We start from the raw sequence: 27,817 nt of genomic DNA on the forward strand, positions 1-27,817 counted from the left end.
AATCCCAAACAAGAAAACCGAAACAGGCCCACATTAACACACATTATAATTAAGATGGCAAAGGTTAAAGACAAAGAGAGAATCCTAAAAGCAGCAAAAGAATGGCAACTAGTAACTTATAAGGGAATTCCCATAACATAACATTGTCAGCTTGTTTCTAAACAGAAACTTTGCAGGCCAAGAGGGATTGGCACAAAATATTGAACATGATGAAAAGCAAGGACTTACAACCAAGGGTACTCTACCCAGCAAACCTATCACTTAGAATCGAAGGACAGATAAAGAGCTTCCCAGAAAAGAAAAAGCTGAAGGAGTTCATCACCACCAAACCAGTATTACAAGGAATCTTAGAAGGACTTCTTTAAGATGAATTTAAAAAATTAAAAATAAGAATATTAAAATGGCAATAGCTACATATTAATTAACAATTACTTAAAATGTAAATGGAAATGTTCCAATCAAAAGATGTAGGTGGGCTGAATGGATAAGAAAACAAGATCGTTATGTATGCTGCCTAAAAGAGACTCACTTCAGATCGAAACACTCACAAAGACTGAAAGTAAAGGGTTGGAAAAAGTTATTTTATGAAAATGAAAATGGAAAAAAAAGAGCTGGGGAACCAATACTTATACCAGATAAAAATAGACTTTAAAAGAAAGGCTATAACAAGAGACATAAAAGGAACCAGTAATCCCACTTTTCGGTATTTATCCAAAGAAACCAAAAACACTACTTCTAGAGGACATGTGCATCCAAATGTTCATTGCAGCATTGTATATAATGGTCAAGATATGGAGGCAGCCTGTGTGTCTGTCAATGCATGAATGGGTAAAAAAGAGGTGGTACATATATAAAATGGAATATTGTTTGGCCATGGAAGTGAGTGGGTTCTTGCCATCTATGGTGGCATGGGGGAACCTGGAGGGTATTGTGCTGAGTGGAGTATGTCAGACAGAGAAAGACAGATGCAATGTGATTTTGCTTATATGTGGAATCTAAAGAACAAAATATAATCAAACTCATAGATACAGAAAACATTTTGATGGTTGCCAGATAGAAGGGTGTAGGAGGGTGAAAAACAGGAAAGGATTAAGAAGCACAAATTGGTTGTTACAAAATAGTCATGGAGATGTAGGATACAGCATAAGAAATATAGTCAATAATATTGTAATAACTATGTATGGTGTCAGATGTGTACTAGATTTATCAGGGTGATAGATGAGCAGGGGTTTGGGGGATAGGGTGAAAAAGGTGAGGGGATTAAGAAGTACAAATTGGGGATGATGTCATAGAAATGACAGCATGAGGTGAGCCCCTTGAAATCTCCCCTGTAATTTACAACAAATTGAATAGCTATAATTCCACAAAGGACTCCCGGTGCAGCAGACAGGCAAGACTAAGAGACATGCAATTGAAATCATCTCATGGTGGGCAAATTGGGCAAACAGGGGAGGAGGGGGGAGTGCAGAGACGCAAGCTGCGCTGGCCCCGGATGCAGACCAGAGCTCCCAGCTACCTGCACCACAGTCATGGGAGAGAAAATAATTTGGACTGCTAGCACTTCCCTTATGACCCACAGTCCCACTTGAGGGATCAGCATATAACACAGCTGAACCCAACACTCAGGGCAGCGACCTCAGAGCAAAGACTGAGGGGAGAAGGGTGAAAACAGCAGTTTAATCCCTCACTGCCAAGCAGAGGATAGAAGGCATAGGCAGGGAGCCTAGCCAACCGTTCATCACCCTCCCAGAACTCACACCACCCCCACCCTCCCAGTGCTAGAAGCGGAACAGTAGCAGTGTCAGATCAAAAGAACAGAATATTTGCAGTTGTGAGAACTGGGGCCCACAGCCACAGACTCACAGCCCAACTAGTTCCTGTGAAGGGGAGGGAGGCTCAGGTGCAGGATTGGCTGGGCTGGGGTCACTGCCATTGCTCAGAGCCACCTCTCACAACCTACCCTGCCCTTGTCCCCACCTATCTGGGTGGATCTCTGCAGGCGTAAACAGAACTGCTGAAACACACAGGCTCTGAAACTGGTACAGGAAGAGGTTTGGAACTTCAGATGCTCTTCACATCTCCCCCATAGAGGTGGTGCCCTATGACCCAGGTGACTTGTTCACACAGGAGAAGCCCACTTTCCAGGGAATCCCCCCATTGTGTAAGGAGCCAGAACAGTGCAAAGAAAATATAACACTACAGTGTTAGAGAGAATAAAAGGATGCAGTAGGACAGAAAATAAAGCATTCTACCAACACCTACTGGAAAGCAAAAGAAAGACCTCTTCCTATCAACCTGTTGCAGAACCCACTCCTGTAGATGCCTAGTAAGAGAAATAATAATTCATCAATTGCCATGAATTACCAAGGTAACAAGGCAGCTCAGAAAGAAAATGAAGTCTCCAGACAATGAACTTAAAGACATGGAAATATGTGACTTGAATGCAAAGAATTCAAGATTGCAGTTCTGAAAGAACTCAAGAAGATGCAAGAAAACACAGACAGGCAGTTTAATGAATGCAAAAACACATTTAAATAACAAAATGAACATTTTACTAAAGAGATTGAAATTTTTAATAAGAACCAAATAGAGTTTCTGGAGATTAAGAACTCAATAAAAGAAATGAAGAATAGCCAGCTTAAGTAATAGAGTTGACCACATGGAGAAAAGAATCAGTGACATTGAAGATAGAAATATAGAAATGACACAGATGGAAGAAAAGAGAGATTTGAGGGTTAAAAGAAATGAAAGAACTCTACAAGAAATTTTCTGACTCCATCAGAAAGAGTAACATGAGAATAATGGATATACCAAAAGAGAAGAAAGGGAGAAGGGGAAAGAGTATATTCAAATAAATAGTCAATGAAAATTTCCCAAACTTCTGGAAAGAACTGGACCCTCCAATTCAAGAAGGAAATAGAATACCTAATAACTTCAACAGGGCTTCTCCAAGGCACATTGTTTTGAAGCTGTCAAAAATTAATGACAAAGAAAGAATCCTCAAGGAAGCCAGGGAAAAGAAGACAGTAACCTACAAAGGAAAGCCCATTAGGTTATCATCAGACTTTTCAGTAGAAGCTCTACAAGCCAGGAGAGAATGGAGTCAAATATTCAAACTACTGAAAGAGAGAAATTATGAACCAAGAATAATATATCCAGCAAAGATATCCTTTAGATATGAAGGAGGAATAAAGACTTTTCCAGACATACAGAAGCTGAGGGAATTTTCTCACACACAACATGCGCTACAAGAAATACTAAAGGAGGCTATTCCACCTGAAACAAAAACACAAAAGAATACAAAACCAGGAGTAGTATTATGAACAGGCAGAAGCATGAAATGGCAACCCTTACACCAAATAGGACACTATACATTTAAACATCACATAGAAGTTAAAGAAGAAAAAATACACTTAAAAAAAAAAAAAAAAAAAAAAAGAGGAAAAGCAACTTGCTACTGCAGTGCAGAAACCAACTCAGAGCATAAATAGGGATAATTTGTGACAACAAAAACATAAGAGGGGAGAGAGTTAAGGTCTTAACCAGCAAAAGGAAATGGAGAAAGGAAGCATGCTGAAGAAAATGGAATACTCTAAATATGAAACCTTCTTTCACATGAAGTTAATGGTAATGATTCAAAAAAAAAAAAAAAAAAAAAATCCAGGACTGAAATATACAACATAAAAAAAGAAGAAACAGGGGGGGAAATCATAGAATACCACCACACTGAAATAACAGACAGCTACCAAAAAGCAAAGAAACAATGGAGAAACAGTACTACCAGAAAACCAAAGATAGAATGACAGGAAATCCTCATATGTCCCTAAATGTAAAAAGACTGAACTCACCAATAAAAAAGCAAAGAGTGGCAAATTGGATCAAAAAACTAAACCCAACCATATGCTGCCACCAAGAGACACACTCAGCTACAAGGAGAAATATAGACTCAAAGTGAAAGGATGGAAATTGACACTCCAAGCAAATGGTATTCAGAGAAAATGAATACCAGGTGTCGCTATACTAATATCAGAGGAAACAGACTTCAAGATAAAAAAGGTAACAAGAGACAAAGATGGACATTTCATAATGATAAAGGGGACTATACAACAAGAAGACACACAGTCATCAATATTTATGCCCCCAATCAGGGAACACCGAAATATACAAAGGAACTATTAACAGAACTAAAGGGAGAAATTGACCAAAAAACACAATTATAGAAGGGGATCGATATACATCATTGACAGCTATGGTTAGATCATTAAAACAGAAAATAAATAAAGAAACACCAGCCCTAAATGACACATTAGATGAAATAGACATAATTGACATTTATAGAGCACTTCATCTTAGAACATCAGACTATACATTCTTTTCCAGTATACATGGAACATCAAGGATAGTCCATATATTGAGACATAACTAGCCTCAGCAAATTTAAGAAGACTGAAATCATCCCAAGCATATTCTCTGATCACAAGGCTTTGAAATTGGATGTCAACTGAAAAAAGAAAGCAGGAAAAAACACAAATATGTGGAGATTAAACAACATACTTTTAAAGAATGACTGGGTCAAGAAATAAGAGGAGAGATCAAACGATACATAGAAACAAACGAGAATGAAAATACATCCTATCAAAATTTGGGGGATGCAGCGAAAGCAGTTTTAAGAGGGAAATTTATTTCATTACAGGCCTATTTCAAGAAAGCAGAAAAATTCCAGCTAAATAACCTCACATTACACCTTAAAGAACTAGAAAAACAAATGAAACCCAAAGTCAGCAGAATGAAGGAAATAATAAAAATCAGAGCAGAATAAATGAAATAGAGAACAAAAAGACATTAGAAAAAATTAATGCGACAAAGAGCTGATTCTTATAAAAGATTAATAAAATTGACAAACCGTTGGCTAGACTCACTAAGATAAAAAGAGAAACAACACAAATAAACAAGATCAGAAATGAAAGAGGGGAAGTTATCAGGGATGCCATAGAAACACAAAAGATCATCCAAGAATACTATGAAGGATTATATGCCACCAAATTCAATAACCTAGAAAAAATGGACACATTCTTAGAAACATAAACTTCCTAGGCTTAATTATGAAGAATTGGAAAATACAAACAGACCAATCAACAGTAAGGAAATTGAATCAGTCATCTGAAACTTTCCCAAAAGCAAAATCCAGGACTAGATGGCTTCACTAATGAGTTCTACCAAACATTTAAAGAGAATCTAATACCTGTTCTACTCAAACTCTTCCAAAAAAATTGAAGAAGAGGTAATACTCCCTAACTCATTTTATGAGGCCAACATTACCCTGATACCAGAACCTGATAAGAATAACACAAAAAAAGAGAATTACAGATCAATATCTCTGATGAGCACAGATGTAAAAATCCTAAACAAAATTCTAGCAAATCGAATGCAACAATGCATTAAAAAGATTATAAATCATAATCAAGTAGGGTTCATCCCAGGGGCATAAGGATAGTTCAACATACACAAATTGATCAATGTGATACCTCACACGAATAAAATAAAGGACAAAAATCATATGATTATATCAATAGATGCAGAAAAAGAGTTTGACAAGATACAACATCCATTTATGATTAAAACACTTAATCAAATGGGTATAGAAGGAAAATAGCTTAACATAATAAAAGTCACATATGACAAACCCTCAGCTAATATCATAATTAATGGTGAAAAACTGAAGCTCTTCGCTCTATATTCAGGAATGTGACAGGGCTGTCCCCTATCACCTCTGATTTTCAACATAGTATTGGAAGTCATACCCAGAGCAATCAGGTAAAAGAAATAAATAAAAGACATCCAAATAAGGAATGAAGAAATTAAATTATCACTTTTTGCAGAGGACATGATGCTATATATATATAGAAAACCCTAAAGACTCCAGCAAAAAGCTATTAGAAACAATAATTGAATACAGTAAAGTTGCTGGCTACAAAATCAACATGCAAAAGTCCATTGCAGGGCAGCCAAATGGCTCAGTTGGTTAGAGCATGAGCTCTTAACAACAAGGTTGCCAGTTCGATTCTCACATGGGCCAGTGAGCTACGCCCTCCACAACTAAATTGAAGGACAACGACTTGACTTGAAGCTGATGGGTCCTGGAAAAAACACACTGTTACCCAATAAAAAAATTAAAAAATTATTTAAAATAAAAAATAAAAAGTCCATTGCATTCATATATACTAACAATGAAATCTCTGAAAAAGAAATTGTTAAAGAATTCCTTTTGCAATTGCAACAAAAGAATAAAATACCGAGGAATAAACCCTACCAAGGTTGTGAAAGACCTATACACTAAAAACTATGAGACATTTTTAAAAGAAATTGAAGAAGACAAAAAGAAATGGAAAGACATTGCATGTTCGTGGATTGGAAGAATCAACATAGTTAAAATGGCCATATTACCCAAAGCAATGTACAGATTTAATGCAATCCCCATCAAAATCCCAATGGCCTTTTTTAAAGAAATAGAACAAAAAATCATCAGATTTGTATGGAACCACAAAAGACCCCAATAGCCAAAGAAATCCTAAGAAAAAAAGAACAACACTGGACATATCACAATCCCTGATTTCAGTTTGTACTACAGGGCAACAATAATCAAGCAATATGGTATTCGCAGAAAAACAGACACACAGACTGATGGAATAGAACTGAGAACCCAGAAATAAACCCACATAAATATGGACAGATAATTTTTGACCAAGAAGCTAAAAACATACAATGGAGAAAAGACAGCCTCTTCAATAAATGGTGCTGGGAGAATTAGAAAGACACGTGCAAAAGAATGAAACTAGACTGCTATCTGTCACCATGTACCAAAATTAATTCAAAATGGATCAAAGACCTAAACATAAGACCTGAAATAATAAATTGCATAGATGAAAACATAGGTACTAAACTTATGGACTTTGGGTTCAAAGAGGATTTTATGAATTTGACTCCAAAGGCAAGGGAAGTAAAAGCTAAAACAAACGAATGAGGCTATATCAAACTGAAAAGCTTCAGCACAGCAAAAGAAACCATTGACAAAATAAAGAGGCAACCAACCGAATAGGAGAAGATTTTTGCAAACAACACCTCTGATAAGGGGCTAATATCCAAAATATATAAGGAACTCATACAACTCAACAACAAAAAAACAAACAATCCAATTGAAAAATGGGCAGAGGACCTGAAGAGACATTTCTCCAAAGAGGACATACAAATGGCAAATAGACATATGAAAAAATGCTCAACATCACTAATCATCAGAGAAACGCAAATAAAAACCACAATGAGATATCACCTCACCTCAGTCAGAATGGCTATCATCAACAAGACAAATAGTAACAACTGTTGGAGAGGCTGTGGAGAAAAAGGAACCCTCATACACTGTTGGTGGGAATGCAGACTGGTGCAGCCGCTATGGAAGGCAGTGTGGAGGTTCCTCAAAAAATTAACAATAGAATTACCATATGATCCAGCAATCCCTCTCCTGGGTATCTACCCAAAAAAATCTGGAAACATTTATCTATAAAGACATATGTGCTCTGATGTTCATTGCAGCTTTATTTACGGTGGCCAAGACATGGAAACAACCAAAGGATCCTTCGATAAATGATTGGATAAAGAAGAAGTGGTATATATACACAATGGGATACTACTCTGCATTAAGAAAAGATGAAAGAGTGCCATTTGTGACAATATGGATGAATCTTGAAATTATTCTGCTAAGCGAAATAAGTCAGACAGAAAAAGTCGAGACCCATGTGATTTCACTGATATGTGGTATGTAAAACTGAAAACAACAAAGGAACAAGGTAAACAAATAAAGAAACAAAAACTCATAGACACAGACAATAGTTTAGTGACTACCAGAGAGTGGGAGGAATGGCAGTGGTAGCTGAGGTTAAAGGGATCAAATATATGGTGATGGAAGGAGACCTGACTCTGGGTGGTGAACACACAATGTGATACATAGATGACATAATACAGAATTGTACACCTGAAACCAATGTAACTTTACTAACAAATGTCACCCTAATAAACTTTAATAAAAAAAAAGAAGTACAAATTGGTAGTTTCAAAATAGTTATGGGGATGTAAAGTAAAGCATAGAAAATATAGTCGATAATATAGTAGTAACTATGTATAGTGCCAGGTGGGTACTAGACTAGTGAGGGGGATCACTTCTTAAATTATATAAATGTCTAACCACTGTTATGTACACCTGAAATTAATATAAAATAATATTGAATGTCAACTGTAATTGAAAAATTAAAAAAGTGGGAAAGGTGAAAGGGAATAAGAGGTCCAAATATCCAGGTGTAAAACAAATAAGTTATAGGGATGTGATGTACAGCAGAGGGAATACAGTCAATAATATTGTAATAACATAGTACGGTGTCAGATGGTTGCTGGACTTATCATGGTGATCCCTTCTTTAAGTATATAAATGTTGAGTAACTATGGTGTACACCCAAAACTAACATAATATTGTATGTTAGCTATATTTTAATAAAATTATTTTAATAAAGTAAATGAACATCGTCATTAACAATGTTTTTCTTTTCCATAGTGTCTTTACGTAAACAGTCTTGAGCACATGTTAAGAAAACTTATTATGAAAGTTGAACACAAAGTGAGTTGTTAGAACTTATAGCTGCACTGTAAAATGTTGAAACCAATTTAAATACCGAATGTTTGAAAGAGTTTTTATTGATACTCTAAATAATTAATTCTATGTTTCCCGGAAAATAAGACCTAGCCGGACAATCAGCTCTAATGTGTCTTTTGGAGTAAAAATTAATACAAGACTGGGTATTATATTATATTATTTTATGTTATATTATATTATACAGGGTCTTACATTATAGTAAAATAAGATCAGATCTTATATTAATTTTTGCTCCAAAAGATGCACTAGAGCTGATTGTCTAACTAGGTCTTATTTTCGGAAAAACACGGTTTGGTAGCTGGAGTAGTTCATATATTAATTGAACACACGTTTATTGAGATGCTAGAGCTAGACGTGAGCAAGATGCTACTTCCATTACAGTGATCAATAAAACAAAGCCTCTGTCCTCAGCAACTTGATTTTCTAGAGGTGGGGGCAGGAGAAAAGCAACCATATGAATAATCATAACATGAAACTGTATTCTAGTACTGAATAGAGACATAAATGAATTGTTATACTATAAAAATGAAGAAAGAGATGCAGAGTGTTAATGCAGAGGTAAAATTAGGGAAAGTTTCATATAGTATATGACATTTAAACTATACCTTGAAGCATATTAAACACAGTGTCTGGCATAAAGTAGGGGCTTAAATCATCATAAATGAATGAATGAGATTTTGATAGGCAGAGAGATAGGGTTCGAAATTTCTAGGCAGACGGAATAGTATTAAAAAGAGCTCAGACGCAGGAAATGACAAAGTGAAACTGGGACAGAGAACAGCTGAGATTATATTTATGATATACAAAAGAAGTAGAGTATATAACTCTAGAACTGGAGTTTGTTGGGGCAGCATAATATAGGGCTTTTAATATTCATGCAAGAATTTTTACTTAATTAGAGGGGCAATCACCACAAGAATATAAAAATGCAAAATATTTCTAAATATTTAAATTACTTTTCAGTTTGCTCATGTTTAGTATTGTAAATTACAATGTGTATCTGAAAACACTATGGAGTAAAAACTTTCTGAATGTTCTTAAATTCAAGTGTCATAACTTATTCATGCTGCCCATCCAATGATTTTCACTGTGCTCCTGCAATGTTTGTTCACTTGTTAAAATCCATGTCACAAATCATCAGGGCAGCAGCTAATATTTTACAATTGATCAAATAGTCTTGGATATGTATTCTAAATATGGGACTTAATGAAAACAACATAAAGATTTATGCTCCATTTAATGTACTTAGCTTAACTCATGGGATTTCAAAAGAAGATAAAAAATAAATGGCAACATGGGTTAATGCTTAGTTATCTTTTGGTTAACTTATATAGCTTAGCAACTGAAGAACATGAAAGAGAAACCTTTGATAAAACTCAGTTCTTTTTAAAATCCATAAAAGGCAGGAAAGACCATATTAACATTGGAATGCACAACTTTTAAACAAAAGCTCTTGCTAATCTTCATTGTAATTGACAACCAAGACACAATTTTTTAAGCTATTGCCACTCAATGATGCTAGCAAAATGAACCTAGAGCAGGAAGACCATTTTTCTTATTCCATAAATGAAAAGAAACTTCAGGGTCTTCCTCCACATGTTTTCAGGGACTTCAGGAGTTGAGAACTGGTAGGTATAAGTTGGATGGTAGGTGTAGACTTGAGAGAATAGAAGGCATGACTGAAAATTTAATGGCTGCCTGGGAGTGTCCATTTGGTCTTGGGGCTCCTTCTGAAGATAATTTAAGCCAAATATTAAAGTTCTCATAATTTTCTGAAGTATATATCAGCATATTCATCAGTCTGAAAGTTTTGTTTAGCAGTATGATCATGAAACACTATACTACCAGCATCTCTAGAATTCCATGAATTCTTTGGGGATCTACAGGAGAGTGAAGTGTCAGAATTTGAACTGTGACAGGGTGTGGCAGGGGAAGAGGCCGGAGAAAACATGGGAAGTGTCTTGATATTGGAAGAGCACTGCCAAAGTTTCATGACATCCAAAGGACTGGGACCAGATACTGGTGGCTGATGATAGGACTTGGTCATCCACCATCACAGAACTGGAGACACTGATTCTCTAGGTACAAGTTCATGTACACCCCAGACTATAAAACCAATCCTCCTCTTATCTAGGGGAAATAAAGGAAGCATGGGTCATAACTGAATATTAAGTTAGATTTGCTAATTAGTCCTTTGCAGCAGTTATCTCACACAGCCTGATATACACCCTAACCACTTTTGTCTCCTTTAGTTCCTAGTACTTTCAAAATTGACTTTCTCTAGACGTTCACTCAAGATTCAAAGTTCTTCCAATGGAATTCGATCTCAATACCAGATCTCCGTTAGAGATGCCTGATTGAAAAAGGCCACCTGTCTAATGGACTTCTAGCTATGGCCTCTTAGGAATTCTCTCTGGGCCATTCTGCAGCATATTAAGCTGCATTCAGTCCAGATGAGTGATATGCCCTCTGGCAAATATACAAATAATTAAGGCAGGACCTGGTGACATTATTGTATGTAAACAGCAGAGGTAAAAATGTGGTGTAGGGAATGAGACTAGTCAGTGTTTGATGAGTATGAATCTCCTAGTCACACAATCAACAAACTGATATCTACACAAAATGTCTTAACTTCATTTTTCCAGAGCTTGAGCCCCTCCTCTGTCTGATACAGAAAACTTAATCTAGTCACTTCCAAATAGGTTCATTAAATTCTGTGTCTTTTCAGTCATTTTGACTTTAAAATTCATCCATATTCAGTGTCCCCCAACCTCATCCCTTTCTCCTGGAATTAATGTTATGCTCTAGTGAGAAACTTACGTGAACACTGACCATGGGAGACTTTCAGTCTACTTCTTAAACCTTGATCTGGGCCCTATGCAGCCCTCACTCTCCACTTAGGCATGACCTCTTCCACACAAGCAATCCTGTGAATGTGTAGCCACATTCGAAAGCAATCCCCATCTTGGCTTCCTCTGTTCTAAGTTGCCCTTGCTCAGCACTGAGACCCTCTGTACACACATTGCCACACTCACATTTGCTAAAGTGTGCTTTCTCTATTTCTTTCTCTCTCTCTCTATTTCTCTCTATCTCTCATTTCTCTCTCTCTCATCCCTCTCCTCACTTTTCAAATCCATCTGGGATAAAAGAAATAGGCAAAATATACATTCTCGCTTTTTTTCCTTTCCCGTTTTCTTTCCTGGCTGGTGGAGTCTTCAGCTGATATGGAGAGGGTGGTGAAGGACAGAAACCCATTGTTACTGCATGTTTTCATAATTTATCTGAATCAAAGAATTCAGCATCTTTATTTTCTGGTTCTTCTATTCACAATCTCTAGTGCAATTAGTGTCCTCTAACACACCCACCTGAACCAGAGATGTTCACTTAGTAAATAGAGATTTTGAAATTCACATATTTTTGTCACAAATTCTTTGGGAATTTAAAAAAGCAGCACTTTTCTACACATCAAGCACAGTCCTAGGTTCAGAATCATCCTGTTGAATCCAATAAATTGGATATTTATTCTGAGTCTTGAAAGAAGGGGATCTAATGCTAATGGATGTGGAGATTAGATGAGAAAACCATTTTATGGCTCATTAAATGTAAGTCCTGTTCTACCATGCTCCTGTGTGTGTGTGTGTGTGTGTGTGTGTGTGTGTGTGTGTGTGTGTTTTATCATCAGGTCTATTCTTCTAATTTTACATATTTTGAATGACATTAGTAGGTGTCTAAATAAAAATTTTAAAAAATAACTTGAGACACCAAAAGCCCATTTCTCAAGTCTTATTCTCTGATTTAAAGCAGCATAAGCAAAAGCTACCTACTCTTATTCCCCCAAATTTTTCTTTTCTTAGATACAAAACATTGTATAAAACCATTCACTCTAAGCTCCCCTTCTGCTTCTTTGATCTCTTCATTATGAGTCTGCTTTGTTGGCTTCTTTTCTTGCTCTTGTTTCTAATTGTCTCTCCTAAGACTCATTCCTTGGCCATTTGCTTTTCTCCCCCAAGAAATTCCCCAGAATTTCCAGGTTTTAATGGCTGATTGTTATTTCCAGGGATGTTCCCTCCCCTGGTCTCCAGCTTCCTCATATGTTGCCATTTAACACACTTATTTAGGTGATTAGGTATTGATTGCATACCTACCATCTTCTACCTCTGTACTACATTCTTGAGATTCAAGGATGAAAAGCAAAATCTCCACCCTCATGCTTACAGTAGAGCCCAAATAAAATATTTCCCATACCAAATATTTCAATTTATAGCATCATCATTCTCTGCATCCAGAAACCATGGTGTCATTACTGACTTTTCCCTCTCCTTTTCTCTTTCTACATTGTCATGTCATCATGCCTTTAAAACTGCCATGGCTACCACTCTAGGGCAAGCATGATTTATCTAACGCCTGAGATAACTAAATAATTATCTAACTGGGCTCCCAAACTGGGCTCCTGTATCTGATCACACAAGTATATCCAACATAATATTGTCAAATTAACCTTCCTGAATTACCACATTTAGGCATTTAGCTTGTGCTTTGATTTCTAATCTACCGCACAGCAAACATCTGTCATATTCATAACTGCTCCTCGTGTTTTGAATAGACTTCCTATATTTAGAGAAGCTCCACATGATCAGCTCTGCTTCCTTGACTAGAAGTCAAACCTAAAAGTTCCAGCTTCCCTTGCAGCTAGAAATCAGATGTTTGGCCTGGGCTACCCCAGTCTGATATATTTCCATACCACTTTGATTTGGAAGTAAACAAGCACTATGTGAAGTTTCTATTTTTTGCTGGTTTAGTAGGGATTGAGGCATCCAATTTTTGGTTATGGCAACAGTATTGATATTGATTTCCCAATGATTGCAAAGTGAAGTTCCTGGTGCAGAAGTGACATGGTGGGGAGTGTGGGCAAATGCAGTGGCTTTTCAGTTTAGTAGGACCACAGAGGGAGTGGAAGTTTCCTCATCAGAACAGCTCTGTAACTTTATTCTGTTCTTAACTTCTGTGCTTAACTTCAAATCTGATTCCTAGTCCTCACAATAATCCTGTGAACAACCCAATAAACACTTTTTGAGCATAATCAGCTAGGGACAGCCTTTGTCATTGGAAATGAAGAACATTAATGATACAATTGTTTTGCATAAATAAGACTCCTAAGGCTCTCCTCTACCATCCTTCCTTCTTTCCTACCTTCTTTCTTTCCTTCCTTCCTTCCCCAACTATTTATATCTAGAGTGCCCACCATATGCCAACCTCTGTTCTTGGTACTGAGAATAGAGGAGTTAGCAAAATAGACTAAATCCCTGTCTTCATGGAAATTATTCTCACTCTTCTCTCTATTAGCTCTCAATTTCCACCAAGTTTACTTACCCTTCAGGCCCTGTATACACCTTACAAAGCCCCTCTTTGGGATTGGATGATGCTCAGGCTAGTATAATCTCCCCATACCTCTACCTATGTTTACCCCATATTTCTGATCCTGCTAAGTCCCCTCTGCTATAAATACCTTCCCCACATGTTTTATTTGAATCCTTTTTCTGCTATTTAACCTTTTATCGAACTTGAAGCTAATTCTTTCAGTACTTGGATTATATCTTACATTATTATGTATTATTTAATGTATAGAGCCATCCTCCTACTAGATCCTAATTACTTGAAGGCAGGTACTATGTGTTATACCTTTTTGAATCTCAGCATTTTCCCAGGGCCCTGCACATACCATGTGTATGGAACAGAAAGGTAAGGACCTCTATATTTGTGCTTTTGCTGCTGTCCATTGTGATGTGATGCTAGTAAGTGAAGCCCATTAAAACTCAGAGGTTTTCATTTCACTCTCAGATAAACTTCACATTCCTCAGCTGAATACTTGGGGCTGTCCACAATTAATCCCAAGTTTCTTTTCCACTAAGAAAGCTCACAAACCTGACTTTCTTAAGAATATTTGAAATTATATGCTATTTTTCTTTCCAACCAGAAGCCATCACTTTCAGAATTGTTTAAAGTAAATAACTCTCAATATAGACATTTGTATAATTTCATTTGTGTGTCTCTGTGTGTGTGGCTATCTGTATACCTGGTTTCACGATTACTCTGTATGTCATTTTATATCATAAAAGTCCTTAAGATAGGAACACTACTCATTTTTCCGATTTATACATTATAAATGGGGGAAAGAATGGAACTTTGTGGGCAGGAGAGAATGATGAAATTGCGAATTTTCATTATTTAAACAGCAATTTTGTATTATTTAAACAGTGATTTTGAATTAAGGTTATAGTTGGAGTATCCCATTCACTATTTGCCACTATTTAGTGTATATATTCCAACTTAACAAATACCATGAACTTAGTGGTTTAAAACAATTTATATGTATTATCTCACAGTTTTTGTGGGTCAGGAGTCTGGAGAGGGCTTAGCTGGTTCCTGTCCTCAGGATCTCATGAGGCTAAAATAAAGGTATTGTCCAGGTGTTCTTATCTGAAGAGTTGATTATAGAAGCTCAATTTAGTTTATTGGCAAAATTCATTCCCTTGTGGTTATCTGACTAAGGGGGCCATCTTCTTTCTGGGTCTCTGCAGGGGTTGCTTTCAGGTCCTGCAAGCTGCCTACAGTTCCCTGCCACATGGCCTTCTCAATGAGTAGCTTACACAGCTGTTTACTTCTTTAATGCCATCTGGGGAAATCTCTCTCACTTTAGTCTATTAAAATAGAGTCTTAAATAATATAACTCAAACAAGGAAGTAACATCCCATTTCCTTTGCTACATTCTGTTGGTTAGAAGGAAGTCACGGGTTCCACCTGTACTCAATGGAAGGGGATTATACAAGGTTGTAACATGTAGAGGGTCGCCTTAGGGTGTATGTGCCATAATGAACCTTTGACTATTTTTTTAAAAAAAACTCTGAATATACATTCAAAATTTAGGATACTACAGTAACCAAAGCAAATTTCACATTGTGGTTTCAAAGGTAAAATTATGGCATTGTGTAGAAAGGAATATATACTATTAATTCAGCTGGTTTATTGTGGCTCGGCATGATGCATGCCCTCTCATATTTAATTGATCTAATTCCTTCTCTAGGCTGGCAATATTTTTACCACCAATTTTCAATTAAATTGTTTGTTTCAGGTCTGCTTGACCTCTAAGTGCTCAGTTCTGAGGAATCGTCTGGAAGTCCTCATCTAAGTAATTGTGTCTACCAAACTCAGAACAAGTCCTTTGCACTCTGACAGTAAATACAGGCAAAACATACTAAAATGCCTAATCTACTGACCAAGACAGAACTACTAGTTCAAAAATACAAAGTCTGTCACCCTCTTCTTGGATCATGTCCCTAGAAAGAGGAAAATAAGCCTTCGGAGGACTGTTTCACAGCACCAAGACCCACACTGGACTCACACTGAGCCATATAGCACCTGGTTCACAGCATCCTGTTTAAGTGCACTAGCCTGATAATACGTACTTAGGTTGACTACAAGGAAAACACTGTTTAGACATATATTTTCCTATCCAGCTACCCGTAGAATTAACCTGGCACATGTTGACCTCACCATCTATTTTGCCCTGTAATATATAGACCAAATTAATATTATAACCCTTACTTCTCTATCATGCTTTAAGTGTACTCACCTCTGATCATTATGAGAGAGATCTACATAGATATTGAATAATTTTCTTTTTCCGGAAAGGAAATAAAAAGTTTCCATGAAAACTTGGTTTGAGAACCTCATTGGAGTCATATGTCTTTATAGCTCAATTTTCTTCTACTGGGTCATGAAAATGAAATGCACCAAGTTTAATGCTGTGGTTATAAAAAGCTAATCTGATATCTCTGGATAATTATATAGCTAAAGCCATTGCTGACACTTTCCTCTGTTTTCCTTTAGGTAAATAATTTTGCATCATTTATTAATTTACTCATGATGATGATGATGATGATGATGATGATGATGATGGCTAATATTATTAAGCACCTACAATTTGCCAAGCACTTAGATCAAGTACTTAACATCCATTATCTCATTGAGCATCATAATATCCTATAATGATCCCCACTTTACAGATGAGAAAATTGAGGTTTAGAAGTTAATAGCATGCCAAAAGTCACACAGGTGGCAGATCCAGAACTCAGACCCAGTTCATTCTACCATCAAAGTATATTGGCTTATATGCCCTTTTTGAATCACCATGTCTTTCTGGTGGTTGAATTTTATGAATGAACGATATATTGTCCATAGAAAAATATCAGAATCTCCAGCATGTGTAAAGTGGAAACATTTTAATACTCTGTGTACAGTTGCTATAATATCTAATTTCCATAAATTTGATAAAATTGCTACAAATATGACACCTTATTTGACACTGTACCAGATTAAAGTCATTTTATCTTCAAAAGTTAAGATATGTGTAAGATATGATCTTGTACTCATAGCATGTCAGAATGTGCAAATCTCCCATTTGATATGATGCTTTCTTCAAAGGTGTTAATATATAGTGTGGTCATTTTGTAGAAGTCTCCCTAGAAAACTTAGTGGCTAAGATAAAATTACATGCATGTTACTAATAGAGAAAATATATACAAAAATACACAAATTTTGCAATATAAACTAAAGAATGAATATTGACTATCAGAATATCAACAATATTCTTAATATCTTTTTAAGATGATAATCTTCTTAAATGAGCCAATGAAACAGGGTAGCAAGATGATATTGAAGGCTGTATTCATTTTCTAGGGCTGCCATACAAAATGTCAGAGACTAGGTGGCTTAAACAACAAAAATTTATTTTCCAAAAATTCTAGAGCCTAGAAGTTCAAGATCAAAGTGTAGTCAGAATTGGTTTCTTCTGAGATCTCTTTCCTTGGCTTGCAGACAGCCAACTTCTCCCTGTGTTTTCATATGCTCTTTCCTCTGTGTGTCTGTGTCCTAATCTCCTCTTTTTATAAGTATACCAGTCATTTGGATTAGGGCCCACTCATATGACATCATTCTAAGTTCCACACCTCTTTAAAATCCCTATCTATAAATGGGGTTACATTCTGAAGTATTGGGGGTTAGAACTTCAACATGTGAATTTTGGGAGGGACACAATTCAGCCCATAACAGATGCATATCCTAATGTCTTCCCAGCAAGTAATACAACCTCTCAGTTAGGTTGGGGCCATGTCATCCTTTGTTTTTCTTGATATGATTTCCTTAAAACAATTGTCAGTAAGTTATTTCAGAGAATTAAAAAAGTAAAAATGTTAAAACCTACGTAACTTTACTAACAATTGTCATCCCCATAAACTTTAATTTTTTAAAAAAAGTAAAAATGCTCATACCTAAATAATTTCTACCCCTCAAAAGAAAACAAATCAGTATCAGTAAGTGTTAACAATTTACAAATGTAAAAGTTTTCTTCTAAACTTCACTTAAGCACTCTAGAATTCATCTCAAACTATATAGTAAATAATTTTGACAAATTGTTCAAGTTTTAATAAAGAAAATAATTTTTTCCTCTTGACTTTTGTTGTAAAAGTAGAGATGTGTCTCATGGGCAACACTCACTCCATTATCTTTATCTCCTAAAAGAGTCTTAGGACCAGTCATCATTTATCTGTTGCTTTTGGATCAGTTCCATCTACCAACTCTTCAAATAAGCAAGTGACCCATGTGGCTCCTACATTGCACAGGGATTACAGATTTGTTTAGTTTTACAATTAACACATAGTACAGTAGCCCTTCCTGAAATTTGTGATTGGTGCTCCACAGACCTAATTATTTGCTAATTCATCCTCATTTCTCACTTTGACTGAAATCTGGCAAAGAACTTGTGGTAGCAAGTTAAGTTTATGATTGGGGCTTTTGATAGCATTTGGTAGTGATATAGTAGAGGGCAGGGTGAACATTTTTAAATGTCATAAAGCAGGGGTTATTGTAAACCATTTTTTAAATCATGGATCACTTTGAGGAATTTATGAAAGCTACAGAGGTTCATTTGCCCACAATAATAGAAATTTCACCTCACTTTAATAAAAATTTCTTTTCAGTTAAAGTTGACATTCAATATTATTTTATATTAGTTTCAGATCACACCATATTTTAAAGAATTTAAAGAACTTTTGAAAACCAGTAAACCTCAGGTTAAAAATCTCTTTCATTAAAAAAAAAAAAAAATTGGAGGACTCAGTCTCAGTGCAGGGCTATAGAGAATTGGAAAGAAGCCAACACCTGATTAGATTAATATTAATTTCCATACTAATGGCTTAAAAGATAGTAAAAAGTGTTTGTCTCAAAGTGTAAACACTATTTACCTTAGTCATTAATACTACATAAGACATCTAGCTTTCAACAGAAAATTACAAACTATATAAAAGATAAATACAAAAACAGAAAAACAACAACAGCAATAACAAAAACTCTCAAGACTCCCAAGAGACAAAACAATCATCTACACCAGACTCAGATATGACACAGACGTTAAAATTATCTGAAAGGGAATTTTAAAATAGCTATGATTAATATGTTAAATGATCAACGACTAAGGTGAACAACATGTAAGATAAGACAGGTAATTTTAGCAGAGCAATTAGACGTATAAGAAAAAAATCAAACATACATGCTGGGCATATATAACACAATAAGAGTTGAGGAACACCTTCAATGAACTGATATGTAGACTCAACACAGACAAGTAAAGAATAATTTAATTAATTAGACCTATAGAACTTACCCAAAATGAAACACAAAGAGAAAACCTGGTGGGGAAAACACCAAGGGGGAGTATCGAAAAGCTATTTTCTATTTGTTCTACCTGTTATTTGTTTCAGTTAGAAATGTTGTCTAATTTCCTTAAAGATTTTCTCTTCAACCCATGCATTATTTAGAAGTGTATGGTTTAAACTTTCAAATACTTGGACATTTTAAAATAACTCTCTTACTGGTTTCTAGTTTAATTCCAATAGGTCCAAGAACATGCTTTGTATGATTTCCATCCTTTTTAGTTTCATAAGGTTTGTTTTATAGCTCAGAATATGGTCTATCTTGATGAATTTTTCATGTGCATTTAAGAAGAATGTGTGTTGTGCTGCTGTGGATGGAGTGTTCTAGAAATGAGTATCAGGTTAAACTCATTAATAGTGCTGTTCAAATCATATATATCCTTCCTCATTTTCTGCCTACTTCTTTGTTCAGTTACTGAGTAGGGTGTTAATGTCTCCAAGTATAACTGTGGATTGGTTTATTTCACTTTTCAAGTATATCAGTTTTTCTTTCGTGTATTTTGAATATCTTTGTTACATGAATACATACATTTAACATTGTTTTGTCCTCTTGGAGAACAATGACTTTCTCAAACTTCCAGGAAAAAGAAATCATAGAAGTTCTATGTGAACCTTGATGTCGGCAAATAATTTTGAGACATAACACCAAAATCACCAGCCACTTAAAAAAAACAAAGACAAGAACAAAAAACCTGATAAATAGAACTTTATAAAAATTAAATTTTTTTTCTTCTAAAGATACTCTAAGAAATAAAATTTAAAAAATCCACAGAGTGGAACAGAATATTTGAAAATCACATATCTGATAAAGAACTTGTATCGTGAATACACAAAAAATTCTCAAACTTAAACAATAAGAAAACAAACAACCAAAATTTTTTAAATGGGTGAAATAATATAAATAAACATTTCACAAAAGAAGAGAAGCAGAGGGCGAATAAGAATATGAAAAAATACTTAATTCTATTAGCCATTAGATAAATGTAAAATAAAACCACAATGAGTTATCACGACTCATCTATTTGATTGTGTAGATATTATTTGAATGTATAATACTATACATAACCAGCAATCTCAGTACTTACCCGAGTGAATTGAAAACATGTATTCACACAAAAACCTGTATGTGAATATTTAAAAAAGCTTTACTGTTAATCTCCCAAAACTAGAAACAACCGAGATGTCATTTAATAGGAGAATGAATAAACAAACTGTGGTATATCCATACAATGGAATACTACTCAGAAATAAAAAAGGAATAAACTACTGATCCATATAATAATGGGAATGAATCTAAAACACATTTTTTCAAAGCGAAAGAAGCCAAAACCAAAAGGCTACATATTGTAAAATTCTATTCGCATGACATTCTTGAAAAGGTAATCTGGGGAGACGTCATCAAAACGGCAATGTGAGGTGAGCCTCTGGAAATCTCCCCTGGAATTTACAACAAATTAAATAGCTATAAGTCCACAAAGGACTCCCTGCACAGCAGACAGGCAAGACGAAGAGTCTCACTACTGAATTCACCTAAAGGTGGGCAAATTGTGCGAGCAGGGGAAGAAGTGCGGAGACGGAGACAGAGACGGAGCCACGCGGGCACAGGATGCAGACCTGGCTCAATGCTTCGAGCTCACGGCAGAGATCTCGGAGAAAAGACTGAGGGAAGAAGGTTGAAAATGGTGGTTTAAGCCCTCACTGCCACAGAGAATGGAAGCCTTAGGCACTGAGACTGGCCGCCCCCTCCCAAACCTCCCAGAGCTTGCCCACCCCCACTGGCCCAGAGCTAGAAGCGGAACAGCAGCAGTGTCAGATCAAAAGAACAGAATATTTGCAGTTCTGAGAACTGTAGTCCACAGACACAGATTCACAACCCAACTAGTTCCGGCAAAGGGGAGGGAGCTGTGGAACCAGGACTGGCTGTGGTGGTGGTCCCCGCTATTGCTTTGGGCCACCTATCACAACTCACAATGCCTCTGTCCCCACCTATCTGGGCGGATCCCTGCAGGAAAAAACAGAACTGCTGAAACACGGGCTCTGAATCTGGTGCAGGAAGAGCTTTGGAACTTCAAAAGTTCTCAGCATCCACACAGGGATAGGGTGACCTATGACACAGGCGAACTGTTAACAGAGGAGAAGCCCACCTTCCAGGGAATCTCCCCATTGTGTGAGAAGCTGGAATAGTGCAGAGAAGACATAACACTACAATGTGAGAGAGAAAAAAGGGCTGCAGTCAGAGAGAAAATAAAACATTCTACCAACAAGTACTGGAAAACAAAAGAAAGACATCTTCCTATCAACCTGTTGCAGAACCCACTCCTGTAGATGTCTAGAAAGAGAAATAATAAATCATTAATTGCCATGAATAACCAAGGCTACAAGACAGCTCAGAAAGAACGTGAAAGTCTCCAGAAATTGAAGTTAAAGATATGGAAATATGTGACTTTAATGACAGAGAATTCAAGATTGCAGTTCTGAAAATACTCAATGAGATGCAAGAAAACACAGAAAGGCAGTTTAATGAACTCAGAAACACAATCAAAGAACAACATGAACACTTTATGAAAGAGATTGAAATTTTAAAAAGGAACCAAATAGAATTTCTGGAGATTAGGAACTCAATAGAAGAAATTAAGAATGAAATAGGCAGCTTAGGTATTAGAGTTGACCAGACGGAGGAAAGAATCAGTGACATCGAAGATAGAAACCTGGAAATGACACGGATGGAAGAAGAAAGAGACTGGAGACTTAAAAGTGAAAAACTTTCTGACTCCATTAGAAAAAGCAATATAAGAATAATGGGCATAAAAGAAGGAGAGAAGGGAACAGAGTGTATATTCAAACAAATAGTCAATGAGAACTTCCCAAACTTGTGCAAAGAACTGGATTCTCAAATCCAAAAGCAAATAGAACACCTAATTACCTCAACCACAACAGGCCTTCTCCAAGGCAAACTGTATTGAAGCTGTCAAAAATCAATGACAAAGAAAGAATCCTCAAGGCAGCCAGGGAAAAAAAGGCAATAACCTACAAAGGAAAGCCCATTAGATTATCATCAGATTTCTCAGCAGAAACTCTTCAAGCCAGGAGGGACTGGATCAAATATTTAAGCTATTGAAAGAGAGAAATTATGAGTCAGGAATAATATACCCAGCAAAGACATCCTTTAGATATGAAGGAGGAATAAAGACCTTTCCAGACATACAGAAGCTGAGGGAATTTTCTAATACGTGACCTGTACTACAAGAAATAATAAAGGAGCCTATTCAACCACCATCAACAGGGACAATTTGTGGAAACCAAAACAAAAAAAGGGGGAGAGTAAAGGCCTGAACCTGAATATGAGAATGGAGAAAGAAAGCATGCTGAAGAAAATGGAATACACTAAATATCAAACTTTCTTTACATAAACCTAATGGTAACCACTCAAAAAAAAAAAAAAAAATCCAGAATTGAAATATATACTCTAATAAAAGAAGAAACAGAGGGAAATATCATAGAATACCACCACACAGAAATAATAGACAACAACAAAAAGGCAAAGAAACTATGGAGACACAATCTTACCAGAAAACTAAAGATAGAATGATAGGAAATCCTCACATATCAATAATCACCCTAAATGTAAATGGACTGAACTCACCAATAAAAAGGCACAGAGTAACAGATTGGATCAAAAAACTAAACCCAACCATATGCTGTCTCCAAGAGACACATCTCAGCTACAAGGACAAGAATAGACTCAAAGTGAAAGGATGGAAATTGACACTCCAAGCAAATGGTATCCAGAGAAAATCAGGTGTAGCCATAATGATATCAGATGAAACAGAATTCAGGGTGAAAAGGATAGCAAGAGACAAAGATGAACATTTCATAATGGTAAAGGGGACTATACAACAAGAAGATATAACAGTCATCAATATTTATGCCCCCAATCAGGGAGCACCAAAATATACCAAGCAACTCCTAACAGAACTAAAGGGAGAAATTGATCAAAACACAGTTATACTAGGGGACTTAAATACATAATTGACAGCTATAGATAGATCATCCAAACAGAAAATAAATAACAAAATAGCAGCCCTAAATGACACATTAGGTGAAATGGACATAATTGAGTTTTATAGAGCACTTCATCCTAAAACATCAGACTATACATTTTTTTCTAGTGTACATGGAACATTCTCAAGGATAGACCATATATTGGAACATAAAACTAGCCTCAGCAAATTTAAGAAGATTGGAATCATACCAAGCATATTCTGTGATCACAAGGCTTTGAATTGGATATCAACTGCAAAAAGAAAGCAGGAAAAAACAAATACACGGAGAGTAAACAACATACTTTTAAAGAACGACCAGGTCAAAAAGGAAATTAGAGGAGAGATCAAAAGATACGTAGAAACAAATGACAATGAAAATACATCCTACCAAAATTTTTGGAATGCAGCAAAAGCAGTTTTAAGAAGGAAATTTATATCATTACAGGCCTAGCTCAAGAAACATGAAAAATCCCAAATAAATAACCTCATATTACCCCTTAAAGAAATAGAAAAAGAAGCACAAATGAAACCTAAGTTCAGCAGAAGAAAGGAAATAATAAAAATCAGAGCAGAACTACATGAAATCGAGAACAAAAAGACAATAGAAAAAATTAATGTGACAAAGAGCTGGTTCTTCGAAAAGATTAACAAAATTGACAAACCCTTGGCTAGGCTCACTAAGATCAAAAGAGAGAAGACACTAATAAATAAAATCAGAAATTAAAAAGGGGAAGTTATCAATAATGCCACAGAAATACAAAGAAACATCCAAGAATACTATGAAGGACTATATGCCACCAAATTCAATAACCCAGAAGAAATGGACAAGTTCTTAGAAACATATAGCCTTCCTAGGCTGAACCATGAAGAACTGGAAAGTCTAAACAAACCGATCACCAGTAACAAAATTGAATCAATCATCCAAAATCTTCCCAAAAGCAAAAGTCCGGAACCAGATGGCTTTCACTAGTGAGTTCTACCAAACCTTCAAAGACGATCTAATACCAATCCTGCTCAAACTCTTCCAAAAAATTGAAGAAGAGACAGTACTCCCTAACTCATTTTATGAGGCCAACATTACCTTGATACCAAAACCCAGCAAGGAAAACACAAAAAAAGAGAATTACAGACCAATATCTCTGATGAATACAGATGCAAAAATCCTAAACAAAATTCTAGCAAATCGAATACAACAATGCATTAAAAAGATTATTCATCACGTCCAAGTGGGGTCCATTCCAGGGGCAGAAGGATGGTTCAACATATGCAAATCCATCAGTGTGATACATCACATACACAAAATAAAGGACAAAAATCATATGATTATCAGTTGATGCAGAAAAAACATTTGACAAGATATACCATCCATTTATGATTAAAACACTTAATAAAATAGGTATAGAGGTAAATACTTAACATAATAAAGGCCATATATGACAAACCCTCAGCTAATCTCATAACTCATGGTGAAAAACTGAAACCCTTTGCTCTATGTTCAGGAACACAACAGGGCTGTCCCCTATCACCTCTGCTTTTCAACATAGTGTTGGAAGTCCTTGCCAGAGAAGGCAGGCAAGAGAAAGAAATAAAAGGCATCCAAATTAGGAATGAAGAAGTTAAATTGTCACTCTTTGCAGATGACATGATGCTGTATATAGAAAACCCTAAAGACTCCACCAAAAAGCTATTAGAAACAATCAACGAATACAGTAATGTGGCCGGCTACAAAATCAACGTACAAAAGTCCATTGCATTCCAATATACTAACAATGAAACCTCAGAAAAAGAAATAAAATAAAAAAATCCTTTTGCAATTGCAGCAAAAAGAATTAAACACCTAGGAATAAACTTAACCAAGATGTGAAAGACCTATATGCTGAAAACTGTAATACATTTTTAAAAGAAATTGAAGAAGACACAAAGAAATGGAAATATATTGCATGTTCATGGATTGGAAGAATCAACATAGTTAAAATGGCCATATTACCCAATGCAATATACAGATTTAATGCAATCCCCATCAAAATCCCAATGGCATTTAAAAAAAAAAATAGAACAAAAAATCATCAGATTTGTTTGGAACTACAAAAGACCCCAAATATCCAAAGCAATCCTAAGTAAAAAAAAAAAAAACAATGCTGGAGGTATCACACTCCCTGACTTTAGCTTGTACTACAGGCTTACAATAATCAAAACAGCATGGTATTGGCAGAAAAACAGACATGTAGACCAATGGAATAGAATTGAGAATTCAGAAATAAAACCACATAAATATGGACAGACAATTTTTGACAAAGAAGTGAAAACATACAATTGAGAAAAGACAGTCTCTTCAATAAATGGTGCTAGGAGAATTGGAAAGCCACGTTCAAAAGAATGAAACTGGACTGCTGTCACCATGTACCAAAATTAATTCAAACTGGATCAAAGACTTAAGCATAAGACCTGAAACAATAAACTGCATAGAAGAAAACATAGGTACTAAACTCATGGACCTTGGGTTCAAAGAGCATTTTATGAATTTGACTCCAAAGGCAAGGGAAGTAAAAACTAAAATAAATGAATGGGACTATATCAAACTTAAAAGCTTCTGCACAGCAAAAGAAACCATCGACAAAATAAAGAGGCAACCAACTGAATGGGAGAAGATTTTTGCAAACAGTGCTTCTGATAAGGGGCTAATATCCAAAATATACAAGGAATTCATGCAACTCAACAACAAAAAAACAAACAATCCAATTGAAAAATGAGCAGAGGACCTGAAGAGACATTTTTCCAAGGAGGACATATAAATGGCAAATAGACATAGGAAAAAATGCTCAACATCACTAATCATCAGAGAAATGCAAATAAAAACCACAATGAGATATCACCTCACCCCAGTTAGAATGGCTACCATCAACAAGACAAATAGTAACAACTGTTGGAGAGGCTGTGGAGAAAAAGGAACCCTCATACACTGTTGGTGGGAATGCAGACTGGTGCAGCCGTTATGGAAGTTAGTGTGGAGGTTCCTCAAGAGATTAAAAATAGAATTACCGTATGACCCAGCAATCCCTCTTCTGGGTATCTACCAAAAAAAATCTAAAACATTTATCCGTAAAGACACATGTGCTCCAATGTTCATTGCAGGTTTATTTACAGTGGCCAAGACATGGAAACAACCAAAATGTCCTTCAATAGATGAATGGATAAAGAAGTTGTGGTATATATACCCAATGGAATACTATTAGGCGGTAAGAAAAGATGAAATAGGACCATTTGTGACAACATGGATGGATTTTGAGAATATAATGCTAAGTGAAATAAGTCAGACAGAAAAAGTAGTGAATCTTATGATTTCACTGATATGTGGTATATAAACCAAAAACAACAAAAGAACAAGACAAGTAAATGAGAAAGAAAACTCATAGACACAGACAATAGTTTAGTGGTTACCGGTGGGTAAGGGGGTAGGGGGGTGGTAGATGAGGGTGAAGGGAATCAAATATATGGTGATGGAAGGAGAACTGACTCTGGGTGGTGAACACACAATGGGATTTATAGATGATGTATTACAGAATTGTACACCTGAAATCTATGTAACTTTACTAACAATTGTCACCCCAATAAACTTTAATTAAAAAAAAAAGAAAGAAAGAAAGAAAAGGCAATCTGAAGGCATAGAAATCAGATCAGTGATAGTCATGGGGATGAGAAAGGAGGAAGGGTTGATTACAAAGGGGCGGCATAAAGGAATTTGGGGTATCATGGAATCATCCTGTATGGTACTATGTGGTAAATATATAACTTTATGTATTTGTCCAATCACATAGAAATATACATCATAAAGAATGAATTTTAATACCAGCAAATCTTTAACAAATCAAACACATTGTCAGGGAACACCAAGATGGAATACAGACCATGACAATCGTACCATGTAAAATGCTAACATTAGAGAAAGCTGGGTGAAGTCTATTTGGGAACTCTTTGTAGTATCTTGCAACTTTAAAATTATATAAAAATTAAAAAGTTAAAAGAAACTACCTAGTTGTATCACTATTGCACCCTTTAACACCAAAAGAGAAAGAAAAATATAATCTCAAAACAAAGCAAAGTGCCTAAAATTTATTAAATGTAATGTTTAAAACAATAAAAGTTTTGGCACTCAATTAGAGCTCCAAAAGTATCACTTTCCTGTTTTCTTTTCTGACACATTTCAAATAATCATTTAAACGGCATATCTATCTATAAAGCTCTCAGGAAAGATTTCTGAATGAGCAAATGAGTTAACAAATACTCAAAATCAACTCATCATCTTCCCCATA

The sequence above is a fragment of the Rhinolophus sinicus genome, chromosome 6 (genome assembly GCF_057876585.1).
Source record: "Rhinolophus sinicus isolate RSI-liver-muscle chromosome 6, RSI-T2T, whole genome shotgun sequence".
Lineage (NCBI taxonomy): Eukaryota > Metazoa > Chordata > Mammalia > Chiroptera > Rhinolophidae > Rhinolophus > Rhinolophus sinicus.